Source organism: Podarcis melisellensis (genome assembly GCF_964234715.1).
Source record: "Podarcis melisellensis genome assembly, chromosome: 4".
Taxonomy (NCBI): domain Eukaryota; kingdom Metazoa; phylum Chordata; class Lepidosauria; order Squamata; family Lacertidae; genus Podarcis; species Podarcis melisellensis.
In genome coordinates, this window is record NC_138531.1 from 68,099,030 (window position 1) to 68,111,111 (window position 12,082).

General features: G+C 43.3%; 1 protein-coding gene and 2 long non-coding RNA genes across 5 annotated transcripts in view; 2 read left to right on the forward strand and 1 right to left on the reverse strand.

Moving 5' to 3' along the window:
• Nucleotides 1-346, reverse strand: part of LOC309368475 — an 88,338-nt gene extending 87,992 nt beyond the window's left edge. Inside the window, exon 1 of the long non-coding RNA XR_014167766.1 lies at nucleotides 168-346. This is a non-coding gene — a long non-coding RNA (uncharacterized lncRNA). The remainder of the gene's footprint in view (nucleotides 1-167) is intronic.
• GUCA1C (guanylate cyclase activator 1C) overlaps nucleotides 1-12,082 on the forward strand; it is a gene marked incomplete at its 5' end in the record, with an annotated part of 47,646 nt that overhangs the window by 27,276 nt on the left and 8,288 nt on the right. The window lies entirely within an intron of this gene.
• On the forward strand, nucleotides 4,773-7,364 carry LOC309368506. Its single transcript, XR_014167799.1, has 2 exons — nucleotides 4,773-5,306; nucleotides 7,015-7,364. It is a non-coding gene; the product is annotated as an uncharacterized lncRNA (long non-coding RNA).

Below are 12,082 nucleotides of genomic sequence, written 5' to 3' on the forward strand. Positions count from 1 at the left end.
ACAGTTGGCATCTGTATTGGATCTGAATCGATTTGAACTACTGCAATGCGCTCTATGTGGGGCTACCTTTGAAGGTGACCTGGAAACTACAAGTAATCCAGAATGCGGCAGCTAGACTGGTGACTGGGGGCAGCAACCGAGACCACATAACACTGGTCTTGAAAGACCTACATTGGCTCCCAGTATGTTTCCGAGCACAATTCAAAGTGTTGGTGCTGACCTTTAAAGTCCTAAACGGCCTTGGCCCAGTAGACCTGAAGGAGCGTCTCCACCCCCTTCATTCTGCCCAGACACTGAGGTCCAGCGCCAAGGCCCTTCTGGTGGTTCCCTCATTGCGAGAAGCAAAGCTACAGGGAACCAGGCAGCGGGCCTTCTCAGTAGTGGCGCCTGCCCTGTGGAACACCCTCCCATCAGATGTCAAAGAGATAAACAACTACCTGACATTTAGAAGACATCTGAAGGCAGCCCTGTTCAGGGAAGTTTTTAATGTGTGACATCTTAGTGTATTTTTAATCTTTGTTGGAAGCCACCCAGAGTGGAAACACAGCCAGATGGGTGGGGTACAAATAATAAATTACTATTACTATTATTATTATTATTTACATGCTGTTGGTTTTAAATGGTATATATGGGCAATCGAACCATGCAGATCATACTCAGAAGCACAGTTTGTCTGAGACTGCAATCTTACACACCCCTACCTGGAAGTAAGTTCCACTGAAATGCATATGACCATGATGTTAGCAACACAGGGGCTGTTCACATTGTGCTGTCCATATATACAAGGAGTCTGCCACATGTTCAGCTGTTTGTGTGAATGACTATACACCCAGTACACCTGGATTGGACTTCTCCAAAATGTGGAGTAAAGAATCAGTGATGGCCAACTTGGAAAGCTTTAAAAGAGTATTAGAGGGCATAAGGCTAATAGTGGCTAATAACCCTAATGGCTCTGTTCTACAAACACTATCAGAGGCAGTATGTTTGTGAATGCCTGTTGCTGGGAATCACAAGTGAGGAGATTGCTGTTGTGCTCAGGTCCTGCTTTCAGGCTCTCCATAGGTTGGCCACTGTGAGAACAGGATGTTCTAGACTAAGCTCTTCTTATGTTCTTACATGCACTGGTGCACACATGCAGAAGATACCCATGTATGATCACAGGCAGTGCTCTACACATCAAATGAAGAGTACAGAATGTAATTATCAGGTAGTATTTGGCATTACAGCTATATCAGTTTCACATTAAGTGTAGGAAAGGAAATGAACATAAAAAGGTGTGTTGTATATCCAGGTATGGAGTAAACATATTGGAAACTGTGGCACTTTTTGTGAGCAGGATTTGGCAGTGTGATCATTTAGTTGTGTGGTACAATAATCAATCTTTCTCCACAGGGAATTCTGGGAATTGTAGCTTCATGAGAGGATCAGGGGTCTTCTAACAACTCTCAGCACCCATAACAAACTACAACTTGCAGGATTCTTTGGGGGAAGCCATGGCTGTTTAATGTGCTATGATACTACTTTAAAGGAGATGGGGCCTTTGTCAGAGTGGGCTCAGGAACCTTTACAATGGCTTCTTAACTGGATTCGGTATGGGATCAATTCAGTGTGAACCCTTCAGGTCTTTTCCTGGTCTGAAGTTTTGCTCTATTGATGCATTAGTTTTATTTTAGTGTAAGGGTTGTTGGCCACTATGGATTGTCCTCAGTCAAGACTTAGATAGGTAGATAGAAGCATTCTTTCTTTTGTTTCTTCTTGGTTGTTTCAATTCATTCATCCACCAGACTGAATGATCTGGCTCTATATACACAAGTTGTTGAAGCATTAGCTGGCTCTGTAGGCTGACAGAAAGATGCAATCTCTCCTGAAAGAGAGCCAGGAAGCCAAGGAGGCACCAAGGACAGGACACAGCAGAAAACACTTTTACAAGATTGGGGTGGGTGTTCAGGCAGCTTTGGATACCAACCCTCTCCCTGAAACAGCTAGTGTCAATAAGGAAGAAGAGCAAGAAGAAAAATTGTTGTTGTTGTTTTGCTTTTTTTCTAAAATCCATCTAAAATCTAGGGGGACCTGGAGAGGGCTCAATAAAATGTTTGAGGGCCAAATATGTTGGCCACCCCTGTGCTACAGCTGTGGCTGATGGGAGTTGTAGTCCCAAGCAGCTGGAGAGCACCAGGTGGATGAAGGCTACTGAACACAACATGCTTCCTTCCCCCAGATACCACCACTGATCCTTTTCTACCTCCTCCCAGTCACATTCTGATCTGTCTTCTCCTTTGCACCCACCTTCTGATACTCTTCTCCTTTTCTCCTCACTCCAACATGAGGATGATAATAAGCTGGAGATCTGCACAGGCACAGGTCTGCAGTGGGTCTGTGAGCTTTTTATAGCAAACCACCATGCAAGCCTTCAATCTGTGCACAGATGACTACGTAGAAGAGGTTTGGGGTGGTGCCTGCTGCCTGCTGCCACCACCCCAATCTTCACCACTTTTCAAGGTCTTGTCTGCACTGGTGCCTTCACATACATACCCAAACCTCTAAATTCAGTGTGCTCTATTTGTAGCTTCCATTTTTGCAAGATACAGGTTATGTTTTCAAACCCTACACGTCTAGGGATGGATGCTCATCTCCTTGTATCTTTGGATCTTGAAACTATAGCTACATAGTCACCATATATTTAAAACACATTTCGCCCCCAAAAAGAATCATTGGAACAGCAACAGTTGCTCTGGGAGTGGTGAGCTACAGTTCCCAGGATTCTTTGGGGAGAATATGGTTTAATTGTATGATATGTGCATAGCCTATGTCTCTATGGATTCATAGGCTATTGAAGACAGAGAGACAGATTGAAGACAGAGGACTTATACATTCTGTGGATTTATTCTTCATTTCCACAAAATTTAATGGGTGGAATAATGGTGAACCTGCTGATAGGTGGCAAGATACACATAGTACTGAAGATGAGAACAATTGCTCATCTAGTTCTAATTCAGTCTGTCCCAGCTCTTTACACCAGTGTCCTAGCTAAGGCCCTGTTAGAGGAAATGATTCCACTCATAGTCAATTTGTCTCCTAAACAGGTGACGACATATGGGCACTTGATCTTCCCTATGTCCAATTTATCATCCATCATTTACCATCTGTGTTAACACTTCCAACTTCCATTTCTCCAGGATTTTTGAAGCTACCACAGACACTGCTAAAAGACATTTCACTACCTGTCCAATGCAGGTTGATCTCTGCTAACATAGTGAGGTCAAGGAGTACCTCACCTCTGTCTAATGTATTTATTTATTTAAGGCCCTTCTTCTATGCCACCTTTCCAAATCTAAATATCTTCCCAAAACAGAATTCAAATTATCATTAACAAAAGCTGTGTACAACAAAACACTGAGGTTCACAATTAAAGTAAGAGAAGTAAAATCATTTCATTTCACATCGTAACCCCAGTTCACAACTACTGAAGATCTACAGAAAAGCATGTTCCACGCAAACTGAGGTTCTTGCAACCCAGCTCTGATGAGACGCCTCAGCTGGCCAGACTATGCCTTTAGTCTGGCTTTTTGTGAACCAGGCCAGCATTTCTAGAGCTCATTTTCCAGCAGTATTAGGAAGAAAAGAAGGCTTTTCATCCAGATATATCTTTGTGTGTATAGTGGAAACAGAAAGACTTCAGTTAAATTTCACATATGTTCAATTTCCCTTTTGTTCTCATCCTTTGGTATATGATATGTTTGTTGGGGGCTCTTGATAATACTCAAGTGTACAATCTTCAGCATATTTAAATTCTATCAGAAACATTGGCATTAAATGGCACATCTGTCACAGCACATTTGTCCAGCATTGTTTGCCATTAAAAATAACAATAACAATACGGTTTTGTAATTTGGCAACAAAACTAGATGGCCAGAGGTTTGCCATATCTAGGAATTGCAATCCTGTGCAATTCTTACATTCATTCCGATAATCTCGTTTTTCAAATAAATTTGGTAATGAAAGGTGGGATTACTTTTTCTAAGCTGTCGGAATCCAGCCCTTGGCCAGACCTGATATTAACCTCTTCCTACTATCTTGCTGATGCTTCTTAAGAAGTGTTTTAAAAGGCAGAGGGGTTGGCTTAGTGGTCTAAGCTTTTGGTTAGAAATGCCCAGACTGTATGGAAGACTGACAGGTTTATAAGCTTCATGAAGCTGTGACTTAGCTTTTCATCCTTTCACCGTAGATAAATGATATACACTGCGATAATGGAGATCATTTAAAAAACAGTAGCCCTGTTGGGAGTTTTTAACCAAGGTAACAGGGATGGCCAGAATTCTACTACAATACACAGTCTATTTAATGATTTTTTATTCTAGGGCTGCACTTAATATACGCTGGTTCCAATGTAAGCACATTTTGAGACTTGTTTTAACTGATATTAATCTATATTTTTATATCGTTCTCATCCACCCTGGGATCTTATGGTGAAGCGTGGGCAATAACAATAATAAACTTTTAATTATTACTAATATATAGAGCAGATCAGAGTAGTAAACCGGCTGAACATTTGCACTGTTTCACTGCTCTTTCACACCTTTTTTGTTTCCTGGATGCTGCCTATTTGCAGTGCTTGTTTGAACCTTCTCCTTTCCTGCCAGAACCCTCAACATCATTTGCCCACCCTGCAATTTAATCTTGACTGTGGATTTGGTTTTATGAGCATCTGTGACTTTATCACATGTGGTGTCATGACATCAATAACATCATGTGAGATCACAAGAGCCAACATCAGAGTCCTGATGAGTAAGAGGACCATGAAGCCAAAGGAAGAAAGAGGAAATGGTACCAAAGAAGAACAGGATTTGAGGGCAGTGCTAAGCCATCGCTTGCCCATGTGGGCATATAGGGATGAAATAAGTGCTGTATCTAAAACAGACATGAAGACTCTTTGGCCCTCCAGGTGTTGCTGACCTATCATGGACTGGCCAGATGCAGAGGAGTGGTGGGAGGCACCAGCTGGGAACCCCCAAAGGAACCTCCAGGGGAAGAAGGCTCAGAGCCAGAGGATTGGTGGTGGGAAGACGATGATTGGTCAGAGGGAGAAGGCTGGGAGAAGACTGGGAGGAGGATGTATCGGCAGCAGAAAAGACAACAGGACTTAGTGAGCAGGAATAAGCTGGGGCAAAGAACAGTCCTGATTCAGAAGCTGGAGAGGAGGTGGGGCAGGAGACAGAGTTGAGACAGGCTGCTGAAGAATCCAAGGAGTCTCCCCTTCCTGGCGCAACCAGCTCCTCTCCCCTCCTGGTCTCCCAGAACCTGAAGAAGTATGAAGAGAGCAGAGCAAAGAGAGATAAGACAAAGGAGCCTCAGGTTGCTGGGGGAGAACCCGGGAGGAAGTATCTTAGAGAGTGGTGGGAAGGCAGAGACCTTCAGTCCTCACAACTGCCTCACTGGGGCAAGACCTACTGGGAACAGTTGCTGCACTAGGCCTGCATTGTTTTGGGTTCTTTGAATAAAGAGTTAACTTCACTGACACTGAGTGTTTCGTTGCTGACCTGCTCCGGACAGCAGCTCTGGACAACTACAACTTCCATTATCCCTAGTCATTGGGCCAAGCTTTATGGGAGTTGTAGTTCAGCAGTTGGAGAGTCAAAGGTTCCCCACACCCGATCTCAAGAAAAACATCTCAAGATTCTTAAGCTCTGACCAAGCAATTCTCCCTTTACAGGTGGGTGTACGGACTTTTGTCTTATAAAACCTGAAGGCAAGAGATCCTGTTCTGGTCCTTCCTGCCCCATTGCTGCCGCCCCACCCCCCGCAGTGCTAAGAGCAGCTGTGAGTGGGTTGTTTACATTAGGACCATGGGCATAGCTGTTAAACTTTCCCTTTTCTTGCAAGGAATCCTATTCGGAATAAGGGAATTTCCCTTAAAAAAAGGGAAACATTGACAGCTATGACCATGGGAAGAACCCCTTTCCCCACAAAAATCACACCCCAGTCTTCTAAGCAGTCTCACTGGGATTGCCTGTGCTATGTATCAGTTTCGGTTAGGCTATCAGAAGGGAAAGAACTGCAGTTTGAACAGGGGATTATCAACGCTACTCTAAATATAAAAGGATAATGACCTTGTTAAGCTTCCAGCTTCCAGTGCCTGTTACCTAACCCTTGCATAATATTCTAATCTCACATGTCCCATTTTGTTTTTTTATGGGCACAACTGTCTCTGTAGGCTGTGAACAAGGACAGTGGGCTTTGAAGGACCGTGTTCCTACCCAATTTTACAGCCATTTTACAGGGGTTTCGTTCTACAAAAATCCCACTGACGGTCACAGAATGTGCACCTGAATGTGGCAGGGAAAGCAATAGTGCGTTCTGGGATTGTCCTTTATACACACATTCTATGATATACAGTATAGTATCCAATCTCAAGACTGTACATATTCCATGACGCTGCAGTCCTCCTGGCGCAAGGTGCAAATATCTCACCATCCTGGGAAGCTAGAAATGGAAAGTTAATACCTTCTTCCTCTTGCATGAAGAATTCTCCAACATAGACGCCTCCTCTCTGCATATCTCCCAGCCCCCTGTATAAGGACTGGATCATCCCTCGAGTTTTTAGCCCTCAAGGATGTAACAATAAGCTTGGAAGTCTATGGGCAATACTTGATGGAAGATCAGGATTCCATTTGGATGGCATGAAAGCCTTCTGAGCATATGGACATGTTGTTGCCACCTAGCGGTCAAAAGGCAGAATTTGGAGTTTCTGTCAGAATTCTGTAGTGACAGATTTGTTTGACTTTGTACTGTGGGCTTATCCACACTTCTCTTCTGCTGCTTCCCCCTACCTCCTGGGGAAAACTATTGCCATTTTTTCCCGATGTATCACTAAGGAGTGGGTTTTCCCTTGGAAAGGAGCGGGACAAGGGGGAAACTGCTTGACCCTGTGCTTTTTAGGCAAGCGACAAGCAGAAGTGTGGACAAGCCCTGTGCCCCAAAATTATGTCTTTCTCTTTCCTCGTCATTCTCCATCAGGCTAGGGCTGATGGGAGCTGTAGTCTAAAAACATCTGGAAGGCGCCAGATTGGGGGAGACTAGAACAGCCTCTTGCCTGAAGGTTCCTGGAATGGAAGCCCCAGAAGAGGCCTATAAGCACAGAAGGGATTGTTATCTTCATGAAACCACAGCTGTAGAATTCTCTGAACAAAGAACATTGAATCAGATATAAAGATCTGGCACTCAGGAATGTGCTTCAGGCACTGCAAACTTATCTGCACATATTCTGCTCTTCCTCCTTTCTGTGTTTGCAATAACCATAGTTTGCCCCAGGCTCCCAACCATAGTTTCAAATGCTCCGAGATTGAGAAAAAAATTTATAAGACTGAGCTGCTTGTTTGTTTGTTTGTTACATGAATAAGGTCCTCTTGGATAGGCATACGTTGTACAGTGGTACCTCGGGTTACATATGCTTCAGGTTACATACGCTTCATGTTACACACTCCACTAACCCAGAAATAGTGCTTCAGGTTAAGAACTTTGCTTCAGGATAAGAACAGAAATTGGGCTCTGGCGGTGCAGCGGCAGCAGGATGCCCCATTAGCTAAAGTGGTGCTTCAGGTTAAGAACAGTTTCAGGTTAAGAACGGACCTCCGGAACGAATTAAGTACTTAACCCGAGGTACCACTGTAATAGGAATTATTGTACTTCAAATGACTCCATTTTCTTTTCCTAATGTTTCTGTGGTTGTCTGCATCTTTTTTTTTTCATTTTGGCACATCTGGATGTTTTGATGTCATTGTACCATACACCATTGGATGTCATGTTACCATACAAGTCTAATATAGTTTGATAGTCTGTTTTCAAGGGTTGAGGTTTTTTTTTCACTTTTTTTGGTCACTTAGTGCATATGTATCTTCAACTTTGAAGGGTGTACAGATGCATGCTTTCTGGCCCAGTGAGATCACCCTCCTCTCCTTAAATGTAATTATATAAAAGATAGACTTATATAGTGCACTTTTATAAATACCAAAAAATCACCAGTAATGTCCTTCATAAATTTGGCTGAACCTCCTATTTAGCCAGGTATGTTAATAGCCTTGTAAGCACCAAATTTTTTTACAGATTACTGTACTGAAAATATGTAGTTATAATTTGAAAATGCAGTTGTGAGATTCTGGAGAACTAATTTGTTTCAATGCCTTTGTCCAGAATCAGGTTTATCAGACTAATGAAAGAGGGCCAGGAAGGTTTGGAAGGCTATATAAAATGGGTGACATCCAGTGGCGTAGCGTGGGGGGTACAGGGGTGGTCGGCCGCACCGGGCGCAACATCTGGGGGTTAGGGTTAGGGGGCGCAAATCCATGGGTTAGGGGGCACAAATTACTTGCCTTGCCCCGGGTGCTGACAACCCACGCTACGCCACTGGTGACATCCAGCATAGCATAGGCAAGGATCCACTTGTGCAATGCAGTTTTGGCTTCATCTCTCTCTCCCCCACCCCCCAACCCTCTCACACCTGCAGAATTGCTAATGATGGTTGGGGGGGCCCTCCAATTTTGAGGTTGAGGGGTTGCTGCAGGGAGGAGAGCAGAAATCCTATTGCAACAAGTAGGTGGACAGCATTGGGAGTCGCCCCATGTATCGATAAACTTGGTTGACATGATACAACTTAATGATCCTAGCAGAAAACTGCGAGTAATTATTCTCCAGGAAAGGTGCAAGAAATTGTTCAGCACCGTTTCCCATGTTTAGCTATATCTATAGGGACAGACTTAATAGAACCTTAAAGATGTGGATAAACCCTCAAACAGACCTTGTCATTATAGTGAATTGAGCGTAACCATAGTGGAACCGAAACTATTCACATTTTTGTTTTTTTATTTACACCAAGAGGTGGCTTCCTTTTTTACATATCAAGAAGTGCTATTTGTTTTTGATCATACTTTGAATTGTCCAATCCTGCACTAGTGCTCAGTGACAAATGAATTCCTTCCCCATCTAACCCCTGCCCTTTTCTGTTTTGGAATTTATTCATTTTCAGCAAATTTTTGTTTGTTTTAGTCATGATGCTGGGTAATGATGTAGTTGCAAGCGCTGGGGTGCAACTCAGCTTGTATTGAAGACTGGCGGGGCTGAATGGGGAGAAGGCAAATAGAGAAATGAACCTCCAGGTGTCCTAGACTGTCCCTTTAACCTCTGCTAACCTTCCACAGGGATGGGCTTTGGTAACACAGCAAGCTGAACGAGAGTAAAATTTGGTGTCCCTCCCTGAAATTTCTTATTTTCACAATAATTCCTTTTAGTAGTTGCTTTTTATGGATTTCAGTAGATACACATATAAAAATAGGTTTTATAATAATAATTTTGTGCTCCCTCAGCTTGGCACCCTGTGGGGGTGGGGCGGGGGGGGAAAACTGCCTGCATGGCCCCAAATCCGCTGCTGTCTTCTCTCAGGTGTTGGACTGATACTCTCAGGGGGGGTCATCACACTTTTTTTCCTGTGGTTTCTAGGCACAGGTTAATGATTTCTAGGCATAGGTCCAAGTGGGGTTTTGTTTTTTGTCCTGATCCTTCCCCTGGGAAAACCCACTGTTTACTGCTGAACTGGAACAAACATCACTCAGGTTCTGACTCTAAATCGCTATGACACAGAAAATTAAGCTAGCTTGTTTTCTCCTGCTCCAGGGAGTGGGACCCAAACCGATGGGTTCAAATTAAAAGGAAGCATATTCTGACTAAACATCAGGAAGTGGAATGTTAGACAGTGGAATCGATTCCTTTGGAAGGTAGTGAACTCTCTCCTTTTTAAGCAGAAGTTGGATGGCGATCAGGGATGGATGCTTTAGGTGAAATTCTTGTATTGCAGAGGGTTGGACTAGATCCTCATGGTCTCTTCCAACTCTACAATTCTATGATTTTATGTGGCACAAATGGAATGAAGGGTTTGCTGATCTCATTTCCTATTCCGCCCTTCTTCATCACCCACTTGGGTTGAGGAAATATCTTTGTGTGTGTCTCCTGCTGAGAACAACAGGCATCCTCTTTAGACAAAACTAGGATCCGCTTTATCACACTTGTATTTCCTTTAATAAATTCAGCTTTCTTATTTTCCAAACGGAGAGTCTAAGTGAGATTGCATCTATAAATAAAGTGTGCTCCTCCAGCAGAGATTCAGTGTTCAGTTCAGGCTTCTGCTGATGCATCCAAATTCCATCAGTAACAGCATCCTGTTTTGTTGTGTAACATCTTACTAGTTTGGGCGCCTGTTTTATGTCTCATTCTAGTGAAATTAGACATTTGTTCTGTCAACCCATCAAGGCGGCAGTGGGACACATCCCTATGACTTTCCAGAGCTCCCCCAACACACGTGTTTTATTTTGGAATGGGGAGTTAAGTGTGAAAATTATACAAAAAAGCAGGCCCTCTGTGCTATGAGGAACCTTGGTCAAATGGAGTTCCCAAAAGTGTAGAGAGCAGAGACTAGGAGACAAAGTTGGCTGGTGCATGGTGCAGTAGGCTGGTGCATGTGGTTTCACTGCCCACTCCATGTGAACATGTGGAGGTTCCTCCAGAAATGAGAGAAACCTAAAGCAAAACTATATGGTATCTGTGCTGAATGGGAACATCGTTCCTGGTCTTCTGAATCATTTAGTTCATTCAGCATAGCTTTTGAGCACAAAATCAGCTGCCATCAAACATTTTGAAAAGAAATGAATCTATCTTTAATAAGGATGAATTTCATAGAATCGTAGAGTTGAAAGGGACCCCAAGGGTCATCTATAGTCTAACCCCATGCAGTGCAGGAATCTCAACTAGATCATCCATGACAGATGGCCAGCCAACCTCTGCTTAAAAAACTCCAAGACATGCCATGCCATCTAGACTGTGTCACTGTGTGGACCGCTGAGGAGAATGTGTGGAAGGAAACAGCAATGCACTGGAACTGTGGTGATCAACAGGGCTGAATCAAGCGCCCCAGGTGGATGTACTGTCTAAGAAAGGTCTGCAGGTGGTCATAACAGAAAGGCAAGGGTAGAGTCCACAGCAAAGAACACTGTCACTGACACCAAAGGGCTGGAATAATCCATAGGAAACTACAGTGTTGCTTTACTTATTGCTTATCTGTTTTCAATGCTTATCACTTCTTTCCAATCATATACTGCAACAACGACACGTGATAGATCTGTAACTGTTGTTGTTTTTTACTATACGGCAATTCGCAAAATAAAAAAAGAAGGCAATTGCTCAGTAAATGGAAAAGGGAGATTGCTCAGTGAATTGAAAAGTGAGCAATGTATTTTAAACTGATATACTGGAGCAGTGATTTAACACAGAATTTCAAGAATTTATATAGATCAGAAATAGGAAACCTGCCCCACCTCTGTCTCCCAAATGTTGTTGGAACTTTGTCAGACCAATGGTAAGGGATGGTGGCTGAAAATGGTCTTCCTGTGTCTGGCTCCACCCATTAGTAAAATCTCGTTCAGCATATCACAGGGTTGAAATTGTAGTTCAACAACATCTGGAGACATAGTCTGATCTAGATGGTATAGCCTGCTGGCCCCATCTGCCTTTTATTCATTGTGGAATATGCTGCTCAAAGACATGAGTGAGATACCCAGTCCACACAAAAGAGATGTTTTGGCTTTTACTCACTTTCAGCCATCTTAAAAATGCTGTTTCTTTTTGCATGATGATGTAACTGTTTCAAGCACTGGGATGCGACTCAGCTGGTACTGAAGAAGGGTAGGGCGAGGAGATTCTCTGTCTGAAACTCTGGAGAGCTGCTAGGCAATCCTGAGCAAGATGTACCAATGATCTGATTTGGTATAAGGCACCTTCCTGTGTTCCATTCATATTGCCCATTGTGCATTCAAAGAATGCATGTGTGTGTGCATGTGTGTGATAAAGATATGTGGGGTAATCTTGCCCTCACTGCCAATGCATTAAATGACCATGCCCCCTTGACATCTGTGTGTCTGGATTCTCTGGAACGCATGACATACACACATAGATCCTGATTGAGCCATGATCCCTTCTCTACGTGCACCAAACATAAAAGCATGTAGATCCCTTTCTCATGTGCACCAAACACATGGATGGG